Source organism: Pristis pectinata, chromosome 10 (genome assembly GCF_009764475.1).
Source record: "Pristis pectinata isolate sPriPec2 chromosome 10, sPriPec2.1.pri, whole genome shotgun sequence".
In the NCBI taxonomy this organism is placed as follows: Eukaryota; Metazoa; Chordata; class Chondrichthyes; order Rhinopristiformes; family Pristidae; genus Pristis; species Pristis pectinata.
Genome location: NC_067414.1, coordinates 43,146,549 through 43,171,998, shown reverse-complemented (window position 1 = coordinate 43,171,998; position 25,450 = coordinate 43,146,549). Strand labels below are relative to the sequence as shown.

General features: G+C 38.5%; 1 protein-coding gene across 4 annotated transcripts in view; it reads right to left on the bottom strand.

The window, feature by feature from the left end:
• The window catches only part of LOC127575420 (heparan sulfate glucosamine 3-O-sulfotransferase 5), a 214,180-nt gene that overhangs the window by 46,900 nt on the left and 141,830 nt on the right, over positions 1-25,450 (bottom strand). The gene's annotated exons all lie outside the window — the stretch shown is intronic.

Here is a 25,450-nt window from a genome sequence, read left to right as displayed (position 1 = left end):
ATCTATGAGCTGCCCCTTTCAAACATATTCAGTTGCTTGCAGCTTCAATTACAAATTACTTAAAAATTCTGTGCTTGTGTGTATTTTCCTTTTGTTATATTCCTTCTTAAACTATGTAAGCTTTCCACTTCATACAGCTCTGCTCAGCAGCTCAAATATGTACAAAATCTATACCCCAAAACTAAAAGTCAGCCATTCCAGCCATAGATTTGTATGGTCAGTCAAATGTTTGAAGTATTTTGACTTTTGATTCAGAGTTCTAGCATCTGAAGAAACTGTTGCCTTTTTTGTAATCAAATTCGGATAATAATTCTTTTTTGCTCATAAATATTTGCATCTTGTTAGTATGGAGCTCCAGATATGTGTAGTCTAAAATGCTATAATGTATAATATTTTGATTAATCCCAATCTTTCTCCTCATTATCCCAATTTTTGCTTCCAACATTGGTACCTCCAGGGTTCATTATTTACATGAGATAGACAAGAGTAAAATCAACTATTTGCCTTGGGCTGATGGAAAGTTCAGGCCTTATTTCCCTTTGGGCAAAGCGATGATGGAAGAGTGAGCAGCATAAGACGAAAGTCATAAGATTCCCAAATGAAGATAGAGTTAATACAAGCTTATGGTGTTAAAAAAATGGAATTAAGAGCTCTATATATACATGCATACAGTATCCAAAACAAAATTAATGAACTAACTGTACAGATGATAAAAAGACAAGTGTGATCTGATAGCCATTATAATATGGTTACAAGAAGATCTGTGTTGGCACACAATATTCAGGGATTTTGCTGTTTATACAGGAAAAAAAAGTTGATGGCGTAGCTCTGTAAAAGGGATGAAATAAGTACTGTTGGGAGAGACAGCCTAGGATCATAAGAGTCCATTTTAATGGAGGTATAAGAAATAAAGGAAAGAAAATGATGGTGGTGGTAATTGTGTGAGGCCTCCAAACAATAGTCACACCGTTGGAAAGAGTACAAATCCAGAAATAACGGGGATGCCTAAAAAGAATAATGCATTTATCTTAAGTGATTTTAATCCTCATGTAGATTAGATTAATCAAATTGGAAATGGTAACCTCTGGAATTAATTCATAGAGTGCATTCACGATAGTTTGCTGGAGGCAGTAAGTTATAGAGCCCACCATGGAATAGGCTATTTTGGACCTGGTAATGTGTAATGAGGCAGGTTTAATAAATGACTTCAGAGTAAAAGATCCTCTAGGAATTAGTGACCACAGCATGAAAGAATTTAGCAATCAGCTTAAGAGTGATGCAACTGTGTTGAACTTAAATAAGGGAAATTGGAAGAAATGAACAGAGAGTTGGCTAAAGTGGATTGAGTAACAAATATGAAAATGTACAAGCAATGGCACACACTAGGACAGAAAAAAATTCCCAGTGAACAAAGATTCTAAACAGGCGGGCTGGTGGTGAACTAACTATGGCTAAAAGATGGGAAGTTAAGGAGGGTATCAAGTTTAAGAAGAAAATATAATAAGAGGCAAAAGTTAGAGCGAGTCAGAAAGAAATATAAAAAATGACAAAAAGAACTTCTTTATGTTCATAAAAAAAAGAAGAGGTCAAAGTGATCATTGGTCAACTGGAGAACTGGGCTGTGGCAAGACTTGTGGTGAACTAGGAAACAGCAGAGGAGTTAAACAGATATTTTTCCATCTTTACAGTAGAAGCTACTGTGGGCATCTCATTAATACTAAAAAATAGAGGAGGAATTAAATACCATCAACGTTACAAGAATTAAAATTAGGCAAATTGATGAAACTAAATGCTGATAGTAACAGAATCTGGTGGTTTGCATACTAGGATTCTAAAAGAAGTGTCTACAGAAATAATGGTGGTAATTCTTCAAAAATCCTTCGAAGTACTGGAGGACTGGAAAACTACCAGACTAATATCCTCATTCAAAAATGGTGGGAGGCAAAAAAAAAAGGGTAATTATCGGCTGGTTAGCCCAGTGTATGTTTTTGGAATAATGTTAGAATCAATTATGAATGAGAAAATAGCAGGACATTTGGAAAATAATAATCTGATCAAGCAGTCAGCAGCCTCCATTAAAGGGAACTCGTGCCTGACAGACTGAAGCAGTATTAGACAGAGTGGATAGAGGGAAATAGCAGATGTAATAATTGGGATTTTCCAAAGGTGCTCAGCAAGGTGCCACATAAAAGGTTACATCTCAAGATAAGAGCTCATGATGTGGGAGGCAATGTATTATCATAGATAGAGCATTGGCTAATTGGTAGGAAGCAATGAGCAATGGTAAGGGGGGGGGGGTCATCTTCAGGTGGGCAACCTCTAACCAGTGGGGTGCCACAGAGATCAATTCTGGGACTGCAACTGTTCACAATGTATATTAATTTCTTAAAGGAAGGAAGCAAACGTACCTCAGCCAGATTTGTGGATGATACAAAATTTGGTGAGAACACAAGCTGTGAGGAGGATACAGACAGTTTACAGAGAGATATTAATAGACTAAGTGAGTGGGCAAAAAGTTGGCAGATCTAGTATAGTATGGGAAAACTTGAAGTTGGTCATTTTGGAAGGAAAAACGATAAACCAGATTATTATTTAAATGGAGAGAAACTGCAGAAAGCTGCAGTACAACAAAGTTTGGGGTTCAGAGAAAGCTAGCATACTGGTGCACCAAGTAATTGGGAAGGCAAATGGAATAATGGTCTTTATTTCAAAAGGTTGGAGTAATAAAAGTAGGAAAGTCTCACTACTACCGTATAAGGCACAAGTGAGGCCACGTCTAAAGATCTATGGACAGTTTGATCTCTTTATCTAAGGAAAGGTACATTGTCAATGGAGGTAGTTCAGAGAAAGTAGACTAGGTTGATGTCAGGTATTGAGGGATTATTTTGAGGACAGGTTGAACAGGTTGTGTCTGTATTCACTGGACGTTAGAAGAAGCGGTAATCTTTTTGAAACATGCAATATATATAAGGGGCTTAATAGAGTAATTGGTAGGAGGGTGTTTCCCCTCATGGGAGAGGAAAAGATGTCGGAATAAGGTAACGCCTATCTAAGACTTAAATGAGGAAAAATGTCTTCTCTCAAAGGGTTGTGAATCTGTGGAATTTCTTGACCCAGAAATCCGTGGAGATTGAATCCTTGAATGCATTCCAAGCTGACAGAGAGAGATTTTTAAACAGTAAGGTAATCAAGGTTATGAGAGAGGGCAAGAAAGTGGACTGGAGCAAAGTTCAATTAGCCATGATTTTACTGAATGGTGGAGCAGGCTTGCAAGGCTGAATGGGGCCTACTCCTGTTCCTATATCTTATTGTCTTATGGAAGCAGTGGCAATAATGCCATTGGAGAAATAAGCAGAAAATAATTGCTGTCCAGCAGCAAGGGAGTTATGCTCCACAGAAAAAAGAGTGCTGTAAGTCAGAAGTAGTGATGCAAAGCTCATCACTTATTAAACAACTATTTGGTGACTGAGATACTTTAGTGACCTCGCCAGGTCACTGTAAGTGAATGTGAATGTAAGTGAAGGCACATGTCCCCAGGCAAATGTTGAGGTAACACAACACAATCTACCTTCAAGGTATACTGAAATGTAGTGTTAAAAAAGATATAAAAGCTCTAAGTCGGCACAAGAGACTGGCAGCATCAGGCTGATGCATTTGTTGACCTTTTCTAACAATCGACCAATCTAAATCGCATGCTCTGATATGGTCGAGTAAACTATAAGAGGGTTGCAGCCCATCTGATCCTGATAGCCTGTTCAGGAGGGAACTCTCTCTTTACAAAGAGGCAACACGTGTACAAATAAAGCAATGGATGCAATTATTGGATGAATGTTTTCTGCCAGGACCCTGGGAAGCTCTGCAACTCTTGGATTGGTGTACTTGGACTGAGAGTCTGTGATATTTGGTTTAGGTTGATAATGGGGTAGAATGCTTATACAACTGTAAGCAGATGAAGATTGATTCCTTTCTAAACTTTTTTATACGACAGCAAGATATTATATAAAGCATCATCCGATAAGAGCAATGGTACCTCAAGAGAGACTTTTCTGCTGCAAGATTCAATTCATCATCATGGCACAGGCACAAGCCCAGGTTTCACTCACTCAGGATGCAGGTGTTACTGAGATAGAAGGGATATCATGAAATAAACCAGAAAATATTAGTGATAAAATGACATGGAAAGGAAGGATAAGGATCAACACACACATAATGCTCGAGGAACTCAGCAGATCCGGCAGCATCTACGGATGGAAATGGACAGCCAAGTTTCAGGTCGAGACCCTTCATCAGGACTGGAAAGGAAGAGGGCAGAAGCCAGAATAAGATGATCAGGGGAGGGGGAGGAGCACAGGCTGGCAGCTGATAGGTGAGAGGGGGAAGGTAGGTGGCTGGGGGAGGGGGGAGCAAAAGGGAATGACGTAAGAAGCTGAGAGGTGATAGGTGGAAGAGGCAAAGGGCTGAAGAAGAAGGAATCCGAAAAGAGAGGACAGTAGACCATGGAATAAAGGGAAGGAGGTAGGGAACCAGAGAGGCATGTCATGAGGGCAGGGGAGGGGAAAGAGAAGGGGCGAGGGGGCCACAGCAATGAGGGAAAACAAAGGGGAGGAAAACAGAGGGGAGGGGTTACCAGAAGTTAGAGAAATCCATGTTGATGCCGTCAGGTTGGAGACTACCAATACAGAAAATGAGGTGTTGCACCTCCAACCTGCATCTGGCCTCAAAGTGGAGGCTGTGGATGGACATGTCGGTATGGGAATGGGAAGTGGAATCAAAGTGGGTGGCCACCGGGAGATCCTGGCTGTTGCGGCGGACAGAGAGAAGATGCTTGACGAAGTGGTCACCCAATCTGCGTCAGGTCTCACTGATGTAGAGGAGGCCACATCAGGAGCACCGGATGCAATAAATAACCCCAACGGATTCACATGTGAAGCGCTGCCTCACGTGGAAGGAACTGACTAGGGCCCTTAATTGTGGTGAGGGAAGAGGTGTAGGGGCAGGTGTAACTCTTTGCATGGTTGAAGGCATAAGTGCCAGGAGAGTGATCAGTGGGGAGGGACATGTGGACAAAGGATTCGCGGAGAGAGGGCAGGGCAAAGATGCTGCCTTTGGTTGAAGAACCTAAGGATTATATTGTTGGGAATTAGTGTTTAAAACATGATTTGCAGGCACAAAGTCGTCTGAAGGTGTTGGGGGTATTTTTTTCATGTGAGGTGCAGATGGTGGAAAAATTGTCAGAGGAATCATATGAGGAATTAAGCAATCCAATGCAATCTTGAGACATCATGAAAGATGACAGGTTTCATTTCTTGTATTGGCAATAGTTGTACTTGTAGAAAGTTTGAAACCCCAATGCAGGACTTCAGATGGTTCATTGCATTGCACATCGACACTGGTGGCTCTCATAGCTCCCAAAACATTTTGAGGCTTTTGTCCTTGTATTCCTGAAAAGTCTTATCTGCCAAGTCTGAAGTGGACTCATTGATCAAACAACTCATGCTTACTCTTCCGGTAACAAATATTGACTTGCACATTGATATAGCTGCATTACTGAACTATATGCTCCTGTATATGACATCAATATCATATTTTTAGATGGATACTTTGTAGCTTTTAAGCGATACTCATGGCACCCTCCAATGATAGGAATCCAAGCATTTGGAAAAGTTGATGACTCTCTCTTTCTCCTCTTTGTGTGTCTCTCTCTCCTCTCTCTTTGTCTCTCTCGGTCTCCCTCTCTTGACTTTGTCGCATTCACATGCAACTAAATAAGCAGGGAAGTGCTTGAACAGAGCACCCGTGAATGTGTCCAATGTGGCAGGAACTACTGAGTGACTGATGTGGCTAATGTCACCACAGGGCGCTTGGAAGCATTCAGACGTATAGAAATTAAGTGCTGTTGTCATTTTCAGAGCTACAGACAAGGCAGCTCTCCTGACAGAAAGAGACTGCAAGTAAGGTTCTAACAGCTGCTGTTTCTCTGTCATAGTATTAGGCAGAAAATGCAGCAGTCCTCAAACACTGCTGCTGCAGAAAGCCCAGAAGGTTTCTCATGCTTGTAAACCCTATGACACAGATATGTATGGGCTCAGGTTTGACTGAGTAAATAGTACTGCAAGTCTCTGCCTTCTATCTTGTTTCCTTTCATATTCCTTACCTTCTCCTCCTCCTCAAAACACAGGAACAATATCCAGCAGGAAATTCATCAATTTACCAAGCACAAGTTCCCTTTAAATTCTCAGCAAGTTCATAAAATACAATTAAATGCCCACAAGCTGCAACTTTGTAAGTATCACGGGTGATTCTCAGTTGTAGAATCACATTCTGGTGTGAACTTCTTGAATAGTGTATCCATGTAGAGACATAACCATAAGTGACACAATTATCCACCAGATCAACAGAGAAAAAACATTCAAGGTGTGAAACAAGTTGGTGAGTCTTTAGTTCCTATCTTGAGGTAATGTTTAAGATGAATATTACTTCTATAATGGTTATGGCACATTAAGGACAAACTTACCTTAAGGAATAAAAAAAATTACCCCAAACTCCATCTGAAATAAATTATAAGAATTAAAATATTGAATAAAAGAATAAATATTGAAAAATAACATTGAGCTGATAAAGAATTGTAAATATTTTTAAAAATATGAAGTATTCAGTATCTGTAACGCTACCCTTCTTCCATTTTGAAGGAAAAAATAGATCAAAAATGACTGGCAAGCTCTCATTTAGATATGTTTTTACGAAATATAAAGTCTTCATGAGGCTTACCCATGAATGTTGCCCTTTCGCCCTGATTGCACTGCTCTGTGCACTAAATGAGAGCACATCAGGCTTTTGGCAACCCCTAGGGGACAACGTTACTGGCCCCATTGCCATACGTTTGGTTTGCAGTCAATCTGACTGCAACATGGAATACATTTCGACCCATTTGATCATAAATGTAGCTTTAAAGGGTATGCAACAGTTCACTTTGGTCACAAGCTTTCATGTCAACTTTGTCTTTTTACTGCTATTATTAATTGCATAAAAGCTTATGTGGTATTTCTCTGAACATGAAATCTTAAAAGGTGATAAACTATATGAATCTGGGGTCATTGTACCTATTTCACTATTGGAGTGCAGTAAACCAGCCCTCGGCAGGAAGAGACGATTGTTACAAAGTTTCTTTTTTATTGGGTGATTTATTAGCTTATCGTGTTGGTGCATAAATGTGCTGAAACAGAGAGTGCTAGGATAAAGGTCATGCCTACAATTTTCTCATGTCAAATTCCAACTGTTAGGGGTTGGGGGTGAGGGGGGCGGGCAGACACTGGGGAGTGGAGCACAGCTTCGGAAACCAGACGGATGATGAACCTGTCTGTCCAATGCTGCTTCTCCTCAATGATTACACGGTAGTGCTGGCAAAAGTCTGGAAGCAGGTTCCATGAACTTTGCCGCCACTGAGGAAAAAGGATAAAGCATGGGAAAGGGCAGATTTTTTTTCACCAAAATGAACATAATATTTTCTCTTTGTTACTGGAAAACTTGCTGTGGCTCTTGGTCATCTGCAGAAGAGACCAGATGGTTGTCACTGGCAGGCAGGATCATCCTTACATATGCTTGTTAAAAAGTACATTCCACTGCTATTTTAGTATGTCATTTATGAATAACTTATTAATATCAATGCTGATATATTTTAAGCTTGGGGCCGAATTTTGCATAAATGTAGTCACTAAGTCTTTTTCCCAAAAAAGCAAAAATATAAAGGATCCATTGTGGACTATTCTGTGTCAGAAAGTGAATTGATTAATGCTGCTTTTCCTGTCCTTGGGCCTTCCTCGAGCAACACCAGACTAGGTCACCTGTCAGCAGGGCAGTTACATACCTTCATCCTTGGGCACCACCAACAATACACTGACTGTCACCTCCTGTATATTCCCTCCACTCATCCACTGCCCATCTTTACGTGCTCTCTCACCACAAAATTGACTGACATCTGGATCTCAAACCCTCCAAGCTCTGGCCCTGCAATCTCCCTCCATCTAAATTCTGCTGGACCTCTTTATTTCAAAACCTCATTGTCCCCATCAGAGGGACATAACATAAGACTATTGTGTCTATGGTCATTAGCTACCCTAAGCCCACCTTGCAAATGGAGTACTTGGAGTTCCTGGTGTTACGTTTCTGATTCCAAAAATGTACTATACCCAGTCAGATGCCTTTTGAGTCCTTGGACCATGGTCGCAACTAAAATTTGCAGGCTGGGACCAACAAGGAGGCAGACGTTGGTATCGTGCTGCTGCCCCATTCTAGAACACTCGTTTAAGGTGCATCAGAATTCGTTGACACTGGATGCGACATCTCCCTCAGTGGATGAACTTGGCTCCTTTTGTGATACTAAGGACCATGATCCAGTCAGTAGTACATACGATTCCTGTTCTATGAAGAGTAGCTAATCTTAGCAATAAAAGTACAAATGATTTTCTTGCTTTGTAGTTGGTTTCCACTATCCCTGTCCTGCATCTGTCCCTTGTATATCTCTGACTTTTTCTAGTTCTGAAGAAAGGATATTGAATTGAAACATTTATGCTGTTTCTTTCTCCACAGATGGTCCCTGACCTGCTGAGTGCTTCTAGCATTTCCTGTTTTTATTGTGGATTTCTAGTATCTGCAGTATTTTGCTTTTGAGGTTGGCCATAGTGTCCTTAGTTGGTGTCCTGTTGCCACACAAGGTCCAGATCCCAAGTTTAATCAATCCTTTTACAATAGGAAGGAAGAGAATTGATTGCAAAATATAAATCACAGGGGTTAGCCACACAAGACGGAGATGGGAAGAAACTGCTTGATCCAGAGGGCAGTGAGTCTTTGTGATTTCCAACCCAAGAGGGCAGTGGAAACTCGGCTGTTGAGTATGATCAAGATAGGGAATTGTACATTTTTGGATATTAAGGGATGTAGGGTTGGTATGGGAAAGCAGCACTGAAGTAAAGCAGCCATAATCTTATTGAATGGCAAATCAGGCACAGGGGGCCAAATGGCCTCCTCCTGCTTCAGTTTCTTCTGATCCTTATGCACAAAGCTTAGGTATTCCAGTCACTTGTCCCCATCTTGAACCCATGCTGAATGCTCAAGATGGAATTATTCACAGGTAAGTGATTCTGGTATTTCAGGGAAGGCTTCTGCTGCTTTGAAGGATGGTGTCACTTGCCACTCTATCCACTGCCTTGAAAACAAGCTCCATATTTAAATGGTACTCAATCCATTCAATTGCATTCTGTTTACCCATCTCTGTGTATGGGTATACAGAGAGGAACTGTCTTACTCCTATCACATTGTTGGTGCTAGCAGCAATGAGTCTGGTAAGTGAAGAGGCAGGGAGATGGGAAGGGTCTCTGAGTGCAGGGAAAGGATTTAAGAAGTCCCAGTTCAAGTTCAATTTCAAGTTTATTGTCATGGGCATACATACCCCGGGTGTAAATGCCATGAAAATTAGCTTTTTGCTATAGTAGCGCAGTACATTATAAATATGACATGTGAATTACATAAACTTAAATTAACATAAACTATACATAACTTACACGGCAAAATAAACAAAAGTAAACATATTGACATTAGTGCAAGTTAAGGGAAATATAGTCTGAGGTAGAATTAGAGTTTATCAGGTCAGTTCAAGAACCTGATGGCAGTGGGGACGAAGTTGTTATTGAACCTTGAGAAGTGGAAACTGAGAAGGAGTGGGGACTGAAGAGGAAGACTGAGTATCCCCCCGTCACTGGGCCAAGACCTCACTCTGCCAAGACCATGTAGTGGTCAGTATGTAATGGCCACCCCATGTTAAAAGAAATTTTACAGACAGGGCATCTTCTCCTTCTCAGAAATGGAATTGAAACAAGTTATTTTCTATTCTGAGGGAGCGATTAAGACGAAGTCTCTGATGGGTTATCCCCAGAAAGCTAAGAACACAAGCTTAAAGATTCCAGAAATTCTTTGCTCATATCTCTAAATGGAAGAGGTGATTTATGCAGATGTAATTGCACGGTGTTTGTAATTTAATGAGATTTGTGTCATGTGGGAAAGGCTTGATGGATCAGTTGGACTTATACTGCCTATACAATATATAAAACATATTACAGTCAATTCAATGTAAGTCATTATGGTTAAGCTTATCTGACAGCTAACAGACCTGAGACTTTGATGACAAAAAATACGAACTCTCCAAATTGCGATGAAATTCTCCTGTTCCGACTGTCATGTTAGTGTTTATCTGAGAGTAGTATCGACAGAGAGGACCCCAGAATGCTAGTTTTGTAAGGAATCAGAGGATAAGAGTAAAATGAAACATCAGGTTTGGTACAGATTCAAAATTTAATTAAATCATTGTTTACCCAGAAATTTACATGCAAGTTACATGTATTCAAATATTGATTTGTCTGTATGTCTGCAAATACTCCCTGGACGTTGTATGTTTCTAGCACTGTCTGCTTTAGTTTTCTAATTAAATCAGCACACTAACCAAGATTGCAAAAGGAAAAAGTAAGCTTCTTTTAAGGTCTGTATAAGCATTTTTGATTAAAGATGAGATATTTTCCGAAGTTGTTGTATGAATGACACACATCATTATTAAAGTAATTAGATAGTTTTGCATATTAAGAAATAAAGTGTGTCACAAGTTGTCAGTACTTGAGGTCAATTTACATTGCTCCATTGCTTGAAGTCTCACCACCTGCCTCACATATTGTAGTGCATGGTAGTGTAGCAGTAACCCAAAGCCATGAATTCTGAACAAAATGGATACAAATTTCATCCACAGAAGTGTGAGAATTTGAAATCAGTTTAAAATGTAAACCTGGACATAGAAATGTTTTAGTAAAAAATAACCATGAAGCCACCTGAATGATATTACAACCTAACTGGTTCATTTAAAATCTTCAGGGACGGAAACATGTTGTTCCTATCCCAAATGGCTTAAACGTAATTCCATTTACGCACCAGTGTTGTGTTTTATGTGCCCTCTGAAGAGAGCTGGAAAACTTCAGTTGTCATGAATATATGGGAGAGTTTTGGCAGTATGGGGAGAGTGTGATCAATGAACTTGGGTAATCAGAAAGATGTCACTGGAATTCCAGGAATTGAGAGATCAAGAAGTGATGGTATTTGAGTTCAAGAAAATTAATTTGGGGCCAGGGCCTAAAAGGCTAGGGGATTGGCTCGAGGAGGAAAGGTAAAGGAAAAACAGGTAGATAATAGGTTTTACTATATTTGCTCAAATTGTTAAAATTATTTACTTGAAATGTAGTTGAAGACTGAGACATAAATCAACATATTTGAGCGTATTCAATGGCTAAAGTATTTAAATATTTATAAAAATGTTGCATAAAAATCTTTCCAGTTCTTAATATGTGTGAAACTCATAGACAATTGTTTAGCATGAACAAGTTTCACTGCACTTCAAAGCACTATTTATGAAGCTGGAATGACCCATATCTGGCTTTACCCAATGATAGATGCTTCTCCATGGACTATTATCATCTAGATTATCTGTCAAAATTCATACTAGCAGGTTAAACAGTAAAACATTTCCGTAAAGTCATATGTTTATGAAATAGGGGCATGTAACAAAGTTTCAGAGCACATTATGATATTAAAAATTCACTCTATAAGACTTGGAAACACATCTTAGAAGTACCAATTTTGGAAAAGGGTTTTCTCTCTCCTGAGAGAGGAGAGCAATTTAACACTTTTATCAATGAATTTTATGAAATTGAAACAATTGATTCTCATTTTTCTGGAATATTTCCAAATGTAGCCTGAATTATACTTTTTTTGTCACATATATTTAAATTCATTGTAATTTTTCATTCATTTTTAATTTCAATTGTTAATTAATTTACCGGAATTAAACAAAAATACAGTTGGTGAAGCTTTTTTAAAATTTTGTGTTGATGGACAGATAATTACTTCTCAGCTATAAGTATTAAATGAGATGTTAGGAGCCAATGGACCAGAAAACAATTGTGGGTCCTAGAAAAATGATTTCCATGGTTCCATTAGCAAGCACTTGAATTGTAGATGTTTGATGATACATCAGCACATCGCTATAAAGGACTAGAAAAAGCAGAGAGCCACAAACAAATCACCAAGAGAAGGTATTTGAATTTAAATGTTGAGTTTCCTTTCATGGAAATGAGTCAATGGAATTTAGTGAAACATTCTTTAACTTTTTTTTTAACCAGAACTTGACATTGCATTTAAAAGAAGAACATTTTATTTGAAGTTCCATCTCTCTTCAATTGTACAAGAGAGATAAGATATCTTTATTACTCATATGTACCTCGAAACACACGGTGAAATGCATCTTTTGCGTAGAGTGTTCTGGGGGCAGCCTGCAAGTGTCGCCAACCTTCCGGCGCCAACATAGCATGCCCACAACTTCCTAATCCGTACGTCTTTGGAAACGAGGAGGAAACAGGAGCACCCAGAAGAAACTCACACAGCCACGGGAGAATGTACAAACTCCATAAAGACAGCGGCAGGAATTGAACCCAGGTTGCTGGCGCTGTAAAGAGTTACGCTAACTGATACACTACCGTGCCTGCAACGTAAATGTCTCACTATGAAGATAACAGTCCTTTTTATCATACATCAGCTGTTCTATGAGGTCATCATGAAAAACATTTCTGACTCAAGAACTAAATTAGAAAACTAGCATGAAGTATAAGAATCTAATCCAGATATCATTTTACAGAAACATAATGGCACAGAAGCTAATGTGGCCCTTTGAATCCATGTTGACCTCTTGTACACCTATCTATTCAGTCACATTCCCCATAGCCCTGCAAGTTATTTTCCCATATTTCAACAATGAGGAGGCACTCTGAATACCTTGTGCAGTTCTAAACATTTTAAGGCAATTCCTTAAGATAGCATTCCCTGAGAGTATTACCTTCTGAAAGTGATGGATGGGAAAATTACCCTTTCTATCTTCCAAAGGGAATTAATAAATTGGACATTCAAAGAAAGGATGTATCAGAGTCATCAGGCTCAAAATATCAGCTGGGAACTTGCTGTAAGTTACTGTCAGTTAGCTGGAGAGCATACCCACTAAACATACAAAACAAAGCCTTTAATTTCAGTAGCAGAGTAACCACCACAAGGAAGAAGGTAAGTATTACCCATGTTGGATTTATTTGAATTAATTGTTTAGTTAAAAGATTTTAATTATTTTTAAATATTGTTATTTTTAGGATAAAAATATTTCAAGTATTTAATAGATTAATTTTTAAAAATTGTTTATGATTATTTTTGAATGCTTGAATGTCAGAGACATTTGGAAGCTTTCAAAAACATTGATAATTTAGCTAATTGTCGAAGTGTTTTCAATTAATTCATCAGCAGGGTGTGACCTGGCCCACCCATTTGACAGCAGCACATCACTCAAGGTCTCGCCACCATCTATGACCTCACCATTTTGGAATGGCAGATGCAGAAAAGAAAGATCCATGCTTACCACATAGGTCAGAGGTAAGCATAGGTTCCAACACCAAGTTGCAAGTTGTGGCCCAAAATCTTAACAATGCAGGGGAAAACAATTGATAAATAAAGGAGCATTGTTTTCCAACATTCTTTAAAACATACATCAAAGATATAGAAAACAAAAAGCTGTTTGTCTCTGTTGTTATGTTGCATTAATAAAGACCGTATAATATGCCTTAAAAGATCTCAAGCTTAATTGAACAGTGCTGTGGTAATCAAAGAAGGAAAATGGTGGAATGGTAACAACATCTTTTAAAGTCTGCTTATCTGCCATGAATTTTGCAAATACATTAAGTCTTCAAAGATCCATTCAATAATAATGGGCAATCAAATCAAATAAAAGTCAAGTGATGATTTGCTTGCACAGCAATATATCTTTTTGAAGCATTTTGGAATATTTTATGATGTTTAATCATATTCATGTAATGTGGTTGCCTCACAAGATGACTTTGTACTGACAGGATTTTTTAATATTTATTTCAAAATTACAGCTTTCTATTAATAAAACTTAATGATTGGCAACCATGTATCAATTCCACCATTTCAGCAGCTAGCCTGGAGACAATGTATTTCTTGTTTCCAAAGGGCATATTTATTTATGAATACAAGAATATATTTATTGTTATCTCTCGATATTTGATTGGGGTTACACTTACATATTACAAATCAGTCAAGGTTTTTCAGTTTTATCAATTAATTCAAGGAAATCAATGGAATTTATGAAAGGATATTTAATTACTTTTGGAGCATAATTAACCTTCTTTTGCTAATGAATATCTTGATTGTGGCTGTTGGACGAATTGATGACTATCTACGCTTTAGCTGAACACTCATAAAGTGACAAAATCAATAAGAGAGCAAACGTGGTTATGATGCTCCAATCCAATCAATTTGGTGATTCATGTAATGTGAAATATTGAACTAGTTCTTCAGTGTTACATTTGGAGCAATGTAAATCAAGTTTGATCATCCCAAATCCATAAACAGTATTAAAGAAAGGATAAAGTTCTATTATTCTGTAAGACAATTTACTAACAATCAGAAATGATGCTTCAGGTTTTTGCACTCAAAGTAAAGGAACTCGCTGTTGATCTCAAGTGAAATTGCTCACAAAAACCAAGTGATCACTTTGGCGTAGATTTCACAGTGTTAATTTCTGGGGTAAGCTGAAGGAGATTTCTGATGTCCAACAATTGTGATGCCATCAAATATCTATGCTGTCAATCATGTTAAAAATTCACAAATTTTTAACACAAGCCAAACATGAAATAATAAGAGGGGATTTATCATCCACTTTTGCAACAAAAACAAAGTGTAAAAAATGGAAATTCACATCAGTATAGTAATTTCCAGTGATTTTCATCTCTGAGGACCTCAACTGCACACCCTTTACAAGGGATTATCAATGAAATGACTTCTGGATTTTTATGTCTAATTACACTTATACTGATTCTAAAAATCACCATCAGTTACACAATGTAATGCTATTAAACACCAACAGTTTTGCTATAATTGCAAATTCTGGCTGATTAATTTTCAGGTAACTACGAACAATATTGAGTATTCTACCATCTTCAGCTTTATTACTGTATGTTGTGGCTTAGTTGTCTAGTTTGAACCACATCACACATACAGGAATGTTTGTGCCATCAGGTATCATATTCTGAGAAGGGCATATTGTACCTTGACATAAAATTTCTACTAATAGAGTTGGGAGAGGGGGCAAGTATTTCACAACAAAACACAAATGAATATAATTTCCATAATAATTGAATTTTTATGGTGTTTTAGAGCATAAAGTAATTATGAATGAACGCGTACATGCACTAAATGTCAGCAACTGGAAAAAGTTGTATAAAGGGGGTTCAATCTATAGTGAATGACCATGAAATTTCACAGTCAATGCGAACATCTTCTGGAAATAGATGGATGTACTCATATTTTCCATGAGACTAGCAATGTACTTAAATAACACTCATTTACAACATAGTCAACTTATGCATTTTTGATTTCAATTTGAAAACTGAAGTATGGTATAAAATCTGAAAGTCTCAGCATGTTAGGCAGCATCTTTGGAAAGGAAATACAGAGCTAATGCTTCAGGTCCAAGACCTTTTGTCAGAACTAAGAGAGAAAGCAGGTTATTTTTAAGTTTCAGAGAGGGTGGGGGAGGGATGGATAGGACAAAGGGGTAATCTCTGATAGGGTGAGGCCAGGGTTGCCATGGGGAAATGTTTCCAAGGTCATCTAGTTGATAGGTTAATGGGGGCACTTAGAGAGAGAGAAAATGAACAAAGGCTATGAAATGAAGTCTGATGGAGTGACGACACAAAAAAAGAGCATACAAGTTGCAGAATACAGGCTGTAGGAGATGCCCAACAGGTCGGCTGCATGAATGGAGATAGAAAAACTGAGCGATATCACAGATCGATGATTTACATCAGAAATGGTCAATTCTGATATAGTCAGAGAGAGCGAATACTGTTTCCATCCTGCCTTTTGATTCAAATATGGCAGGCTGGTAAATAGTCTTAATTTTTGATAGTTAATTTTTTTCCTTCACAATATTATTTTACAAAACTGTTGTCATAATTATAAAATGTTAAAGATGCAGGAAGATGGAATAATACAAAACAAAAGAAGTTTTCATATTTTTATGCAGGAAGTTGTGCCTTCAGAAAGAGGAATCTAAGCAAAATGCAGAATAGCTTTGGAAAGAACGTGGATGAATATTTGACAATAAAAGAACAAAAGGTCTGGGAAAAAGATAGGTCAATGGAATGAAGAAGACAGATGTTTCATCAAATTAGTGCAGGGATATGAACTAAGTGGCCTCTTCTGTAGTGTAATATTCTATAATTACCATCACCTTATATGTCAATGGAGAAATATTTTTGGAGAGTTAAAGGGAACATTAAATTGGTGTTTGTTGAATAATTCATCCTGGATTTATCCACACATGGCTTGCCACAATAGTAACAAATTCATCAAGTTGCCAATGCATGGAACCCCTTGTTGTTAAAAAATAATTTAGTATAATATGCCATACAGACAACACATCTACAATGATTACTGGCTTTCTGTCAGCTTTTCATAAAATATTGCACATAAATTAGCTGTCAGATGATATGTCAGTGCATTATAATCACTTCTCACATGTCTGATTGATGGCAAATTGATTGCAAAGCTGCTGGGTTGTCATCCTTCAGCCATTTTAAGTTTGTTAATTTGGATGAGGTAGACATAATGGTGGGAAAAATACAGTAAATTATATTTATTTCTCTTTGTTTTTGAACAGCCATTTATTTAGTTTTTCAACTGCCATTTGTGTGATCAGTAATTAAGTAAATACATTTTTGTCATGAGAAGTAGTGTGCAATAACTAATAAACGAGAGTCAATATCAGCTCCCTGCAGCAGGAAGCTGGGATGTATTTACCATTCTTTACACTGACCACAAGGTTCATTTTTTTTCAGTCACAAAGAGTTGTTTGGAAAATCCACACAGGTTTTTGACAGTCAGTGAATCATGAAGGCAGACAATTTAGTTAATTAAATGTGGAACCTACACATTTCAGTTCAGAATGGAATTAGTGACTGCAGAAAATTTACTGCTTCAATGAAGTAAATAAATTGCTTAATCAATATCTCTGGCTGAGTCTAGTTAGATTTTAAAGTCATAATATCAATGTAGTGTAGTTCAAACAACACTATTATGTTCAATCTTTGTTTGGTATTATATCACTGCATAGGGGAATGGTGTTTATGTTACCTTGGTGCTCAGGTTCTAAGGTTCTCATTCTGACCTCAGATTTTTGGCAACTTCAGGACAGATTACTTTACCAGTGGAAGCTTTCTTGTCATGTAACCTTTTAGTCCGTAACCACACAATTTTACCTGTAAAATGTTCGTCTTCTGTTTCTAAACAGTATGATTTTTAAAGCGTTTTGGTGGACTCTGGAGAATTTGGATCAAACATTCTTGTATATTTTTCTGGCTCTTTATATCTCCAAGGCCAGTCAGTACAAGAGTTCAAATGGAGCATTGCTTTTCTTTAATTCTCTCTATGCACATGCACATTGAATCACATTTAAACATATTTCTTCTAGGAAAAAGCTATTTTCACTCCAGCACCACTTCATTTATACCAGGTCAGAGGGACCACCTAATACAAGAAGGTGAATCGATACATTGCTCCAAAGCATCCTTCGTGACTGAATTGGTTGCTATTAGAAATTTCACCACAGGAAATAATTTTCTCAAGCTTTTCAACCCTGTCTACAAACAAGAAGTCCCTCTAACATGCATGGGATTTGCAACTGTCAGTATGGGGATAATTAATGAACCTTATATTGTCTGGGCTGTTGTACTCTGACAAACTTCATCATCTTTATGTTTCAAATGTATAATTTTATGGCAAAGTTCATGTTTTCCTTCACATACATTTATGAAATTGTTAAGAGATAACAAAAACATTTTTCAAATCTAAATTGCACATTTGGACTTAGCTCATATTTTGGTGCTCAGGTGAAAATTTTGTACAATATGATAATATCCTCATGATAGTCTAATGTTCATTTTGAAATCTAATATTTGCTTCCCCATTTAAGTCTGACTGTAGTGAACCTTGGGCCAAACGTGAACAAACAAAGTTAATTTACAAGGTGAGGTGACAGTCATTGCCCATTCTGTCTTTCATGGAGACATTAAGAAAACTAAGTCTCTGCTCAGTGGAGTTAAGAAGAATGAGAGGGGATTGAAACTTACAAAGTTTTTACAGAGCTTGATGAACCATAGAACCATACAGCACAAAACAGGCCCTTCGGCCCACCATGTTGTGCCGTCCATCAGACCACCCTCACACTACCTAACCCCTTCCTCCCTCATATCCCTCTATCTCACATTCCTCCATGTGCCTATCCAACAAGCTCTTGAACCTGTTCGATGTATCTGCCTCCAACACCACCCCAGGCAGTGCATTCCATGCACCAACCACTCTCTGGGTGAAAAACCTCCCTCTGACATCTCCCCTGAACCTCCCACCCATAACCTTAAAGCTATGACCTCTCCTCTTGAGCATTGGTGCCCTGGGAAGGAGGCGCTGACTGTCTACTCTATCTATTCCTCTAATATTTTATATACCTCTATCATGTCTCCTCTCATCCTCCTCCTTTCCAGTGACTAAAGCCCTAGCACCTTAAGCCTCTCCTCATATTCAATACTCTCCAATCCAGGCAGCATCCTGGTAAATCTCCTCTGCACCCTCTCCAATGCCTCCACATCCTTCCTATAATGAGGAGGTAGGTACAAGCATAGTGCCTTTCATTGGCTGAGGTCTGTAGAACTAGGAGTCACAAAATCAAAGTAAGAGATCAGTCATTCATTTCAGAGGTGAGAAGAAACTTCTATACCCAGAGGCTAGGGAATCACTGGAACTGCCTGCCAGGAGAGTGCGGTGGTGGCACATTGCTGAGTATTGAAGACAAAAATCAGCAGCTTTTGGGTATGGGATTGGTGTAGGAAAGTGGTGCTGACATAAAAGATTAGCCATGATCCTATTGAATGGCAGAGCAGGCATGAGGGGCTGAATGGCCTACATTTCTCATAGCTTTATGATAGCATGTGGTATCAAGGGATTCTAGTAAAAATGAAATTAATGGGAATCAATATGAAAACACTCCACTGGTTGGAGTCATAACCAGCACAAAGGAATACATTTGTGATTGTACCCTCATAACTATGTGGCCAGATTTTGCTCTAACTCCATCTATAAGTTTGCAGATGATACCACCGTAGTGGGCCGTATCTCAAATAACGATGAGTCGGAGCACAGGCAGGAGACAGAGAGCTTCGTGACATGGTGTCATGACAACAACATTTCCCTCAATGTCAGCAAAACAAAATGGCTGGTCATTGACTTCAGGAAGAGCGGGGGGGTGGTGCACATGCTCCTGTCTACATCAACGGTGCTGAGGTCAGGAGGGTTGAGAGCTTCAAGTTCCTAGGAGTGAACATCACCAATAGCCTGTCCTGGTCCAACCACATAGACATCACAGCCATGAAAGCTCACTGGCGCCTCTACTTCCTCAGGAGGTTAAAGAAATTGGGCATGTCCCTGTCAACCTTCACCAATTTTTATCGATGTACTGTAGAAAGCCTCCTATCTGGATGCATCACAGCTTGGTATGGCAACTGCTCTGCCCTTGGGTGCAAGAAACTGCAGAGAGTTGTGGACACAGCTCAGCACATCACGGTAAACAGCCTCCCCTCCATGGACACTGTCTATACCTCTCACTGCCTCGGTAAAGCAGCCAGCATAATCAAAGACCCCACCCACCCTGGGCATTCTCTCTTCTCCCCTCTCCCATCAGGCAGAAGATACAAAAGCCTGAAAGCATGTATCCCGCTGTTATAAGACTATTGCACAGTTCCCTAGTACGATGAGATGGACTCTTGACCTCACAATTTACCCCTTTATGACCTTGCACCTTATTGTCTCCCTGCACTGCACTTTCTCTGTAGCTGTTATACTTTATTCTGCATTTTGTAATAGTTTAACTTATACTAGCTCAATGCACTGTGTAATGAATTGATCTGTAGGAATGGTATGCAAGACAAGTTTTTCACGGTATCTCGGTACATGTGACGATAATAAACCAATTCCAATTCTAACTCCAGCCTCAGGACATGACGGCACATGTCACTCAAGGCAGCTTCCTGGAACCAACCATCCTTAGGTTTTGCATCAATCGCTTCCCCTCCATCATAAAATCAGAAATGGGAATGTTTGCTCATGATCTGTCTTCATTTCCATTCATGACTTCTCAATTAATAAAGCAATCCATGTCTATATGCAGCACAAACTGTATAACATTCAGACATGGGTTGACAAATAACAAATAAAATTCATGTGGAAGACAATAGCCACTCTCAGTAGGAGGGAATCTAAACACATACCCTTGATATTCAATGAAATTACCATCATCAAGTTCCCTACCATCAACATCCCTGGGGTCACCATTAACCAGAGATATAACATGTGCCATTGTGGTCATATATGAATTGTTATGGTCAGGAACCGAGGGAAGACAAGTTGCGGTAATGAACTGGGAAAGAGCCTGTGGTTACTGGTAGAACAGTCAGCAATGAGCTTCTTCAATAAACAGCCTGACCAGAACAAGTCTATTTATGTTCCACTCCTCCCACTTATCTTCTTGCTCTGTAGTTCCTAGTCATGTAGCTGAGGCCAAGGGCTGAATCCTCAAGAAAGGAGTAAAGTAGCATCACAAATCTTGAGGCCTGGGGCAGAACTACTCATTGAACTTTTCCGTGGTCAGATTGTTCATGACAGCATGGCCTTTGCAATATGCATGTTGCTTTCAATTGTTGTATTGAGTTTTGGAATCAAGAACCATGTGGTTACTAACTAGTCCTTGACACCCAGTAGTCACTGTTTTGATTGCTTTGGAGGCTCAAATAAAGAGGGTACAATGGACAGCTGTAAAATGAAGGTGTCATGATGTCACCATGATACATGCATATTGCAAAGGATACAAACTTTGACCTGCATGATATGTTGTGTAAAGTCACACACTAACTGGATTTTCATGGAAGGGTTACAATCAAGAAGTTTACTGCCAGTTGTTGATTGGACAGACCTCTGTTAACAGTGGTTATTAATGAGGGATGTTGAAATGAAATGAAAATGCCGGGCATACAATGGCAATTCATCAGCATCTGTAAAGGAAAACATTGGCCAGGCCCATGTCCATCCTTGAACTTCCCTGACTTCCTTTACACAATCCACAAAGGAAAGTGCCTTATGGAGTTAAAGTCAGGATTTCCAGAGATGCAGAGCTCCATTCACTTTGAATGACAGTATCATTATCATTTATAGCTTTTTTTTTGTTGTTTTTGCTTTATTTATACAGAGGATGTCACAATTGTGTCCTCCTAGCATTTTTTAATAATAATTCTTTAAAAAACATTTTCTTCTCTTTGCATTTCAAATACTCCAGACATTTATTGAAATTATTATCATTTACTAATATTGCTCACTGATCATGGATCTCTGAAAATTATTGGTTTCACTCCTCACAGCCCCCTGGTAATTACCAAGGCCAATGTTTCACTTTCGAGATGCTGATGACATTGCACAAAGCCAAACCTATTGCTCAATAGCTTCAGTGGCATTCAGTGTTATTCCAGCTAAATTCACTGATGGCACTTACGCCTGATGACTCACAATTGAAAAGGGAGGGTAGGTTGAAGGATTAATGATTGTAATGTTGTCGCCCCAAATCTGACCCCTCAGGTCTTTTCTAACATAGTGCCAGCTAAAAAAGCATAAGATCAGTTTGATATGAAATTTTTATCTGCTGCTGCTATCTTGAGGTACTGCCACATCATGAGCATTATGTGTGGTAAATTTTAAGCATTTATTTTCCAACCTTTATCATTGCAGTCTTAGAGGTGTCAGCATCAGTGCAACTATTACTCACTAGTAATCTGCTCACTGATCTCCAGTTTGGGTTTTGCCAGGAGCACTCAGCTCCAGACCTTATACTGGACTTGGCAAAGTGAAGTTTAAAGTGCTAAGTTCCAGAGGTGTGTTGAGAATTATTGCTCTAGACTGTACGATGCGGTGTGGCATCATGGAATCCTGGTAAACTCAAGTGAATGGACATCAAAGGGAAACACTCCAATGGTTGGAATCATACTTTGCAGAAAGGAAGATAGCTGTAGTTGTCAGAGGTCAATCATCCCAACCTCAGAATGTCATTGTAGAACTTTCTCAGTGCTATGTTCTGGGCCCAATAATCTTCATCCACTTTATCAATAACCTTCCATCTACCAGAAGGTCAGAAGTGGGGACGTTTGCTGATGATTCCAATTCTATGCTCAACTCAACCAATTCTGCAGATCATAATGATGAACAAACACCTAATCACCTAATGATTATCAAACTAAGTTAGCTTGCCTTTATCCAGTCTATGACATCTAAAAAATATTGTAAAGTACTTTATAATCAATGTAATCCTATTCACAACCCCTCAGCTTATGAAGCAGTCCATGCCTGCATTTAGCAAGACCTAGACAGCATTGAAGTACAGGCTGATAAGTGGCAAGTAACATTTATGTCAAACATTTGCCAAGAAATGACTATTTCCAACAGAAGAGAGTTCAACCATGACAGTTATAACCAAGTCCACCACCATCAAGATCCTGGGGATCACCATTGATCAGAAATTCAAATGGATCAGACCCATGGGCTGTAAGAGCAGGTCAGAGGTTGGGTATCCTGAAGACCATGCCTGCATACAGCAAAGCTAGACTCCATTCAAGCATGAGCCTCCTGATACCACAAGACCTTGCCATTATCTATAAGGCATAAGTCTGGACCATCTAGGAAAGAGCAGCCCACTTCTCCATCAACCACCCTAAACATTCTTTCTCTCCATCACTGGTACATAGTGGCTCGGTGCGTACCATCTACAAATTGCACTGCAGTTACTTACCTAGGCAGCTCCAATCTCTACAACCAAGAAGGACAAAGGATCAGATACATGGGAGCACATCCTCCTGCATGTTCCTTTCCAAGTCACACACCATCCTGATTTGGAAATGTACTGCCTGTACTTCATCACACTGGTCTAAATCCTGGAACTTCCCACCCAACAGCACTGGGGAATACCTTCAAGAGAAGGACTGCAGCAGTTCAAAAAGGCTCACCACCACCTTCTGAAGAGCAATTAGCAATGGGTAATGAATGCTGGCCTTGCTGGTGACTGCCTGATCCAGAAAAATAAATATATGACACATAAACCTTTGAATTTGGTGGGGTAGAATATCTATTCAACTGTAAAAAATGAATGCAAATTTGTTCGATCGATGAGAGCATGGGCATTGGCTTTATCTAGGTTTTCATCAGATTTTATTATATCTGTCATTATTCTCTAACAGATTTACAAATAAGAGATAATCATTGGATTCAAATGCTCTCAGCATTATTTTCTTTTGCAGAGTGGTTACTTGATTTAGTGCTGATGAAACAACTTCCACATTACAGTTACAGAAAGAATAAAGTTGGAACATCAAAGAGGTGACATAAGCTGATGGAAAAGTGGGCATACTTATTGCTGTAAGCATCTTCTGTATTCTACAAATGCTATATTCTCCAGTGATAGAGAACTGTGCATTGGTTTGGCAAGCTGCAGGGGAAACCTGGACTCAGTGCAATCTAAAGCCATTAAAATCAAATTATTTTGGACTAATTGGCACTCTTATTTTTACTCTCATTAGAATACACATTTGGGACAAGTTCTGTACTAAGGTTTTCATCATAACTCTCCCAGATGCACACCATAATACCCTTGGCACTGTTGAAGGCTTATGTGCAGAGCGCATTCTTCAAGAAATGTGATAACTATGCATTGGCCAGTACAAATCATATCTACTCTACTACTCAACCATGCATCATTCACTAAGATTTTAGTTTTGATGATGTAGTCAAAAGACTCATCAGCAGTTGATGCAATTACAAGAGGCAATCAAAGCAATGTAAATCAAATAGAATTTTTCAAATAAAACCTCCTGTCTGTTTGTGTGTCACAATGCAAGGCATTGTCCCTGAATGTTTTTGCTTCATGCATCCAAGAATGAAGCAATTTGCACTTTATGATGCATTTAATATAATAAAACATTTCAGGATCAATAGTGTAGTGCAACAGTGCCCTCCATGCTCTCTGCATTTTTAGTTTTGCTTGGCTGACATTCAGCACAAAATGAGCAGAAATTTCCTCCAAATATTGCAGATACCAAATCTATTGTCTTTGATCCTGTCACAAATTTCATTTGCTAATACCTGTCTTAATCTAAACCAAACCCTTTGCAATCATGACCACAAGATGAAGTTCAGACCATAATCTTCATTTTCTATTTCCATCCCCATAACGTAATAATGAGTGGCATATATTCTGCATGTTAAGATGTAATGTATATGCATTTGTTGATGCAATCTTTTGGAGAAAAGTAGTAATAAAAAGTCATCTTTAAAATTAGAAAAGAAACAAAGGCAGCGTAAACACTTGTTCATACATATGGAAGTTGTAATTTGCATAGTTGAAGTTATAAGGTAGATCTTCATTCCATCCATGTGAGAACAAGAAACACATATTTAGCCATTATCACCTGCACCGCTATACAAGTGGAGTCTGACTGGATCAGAAATGTACAGAATGTAAATAATTTAAAAGATCAGCATATGAAAAGCATATTTGCACGAATTATACTTCTGAGGGAGAATGAATGTTATTGTAACACAAATCCTAAAGAAATTTCAACATAAAATCTAATCTCCAGAGTGGAAAAGTACTCCATTCCTTGTCTCAGATTTTACTTTCAGAGATTAATATAAAAATGAATCAAAAACACATAAAAAATACAAAATTATAAAGATTGGCTCAGCAAATAAAAATACCCAACTCCATGTTAGAGCCTACTTAAAATGTTATGCACAACATCAGAACAGGATATCTCAAATAACTGGGCAACAAATCTAAGCAGGAGTATATGAATTCCTAACACATAGACAAGGTGTCCAAGTTAAAAGATGAAGATCAATAATTGCAGTCCATGTCAGAACAACTGTTAATTTCAGTAATTAACAGCACTGTTCTTATTTTAACTTTTGATTACAGTGACATAAATTGTGAACTACTAGAAAAGTCACCATCACATTTTTGCACTTAAGAAATAATACTTGATTACCCAGAAATTGAAAGGTACCTGCTTAGGCTCATTAAACTACATTTGTGAGAAAAGTCTCAGATATATCATATTGTGTGACAAGAAAGGCAAATGATGCAGGAAAATGCTTATTACATTGCGAGACTGGAAAAATTACATGGCTGATCTATTGTATGTGTACTCAAGAGATG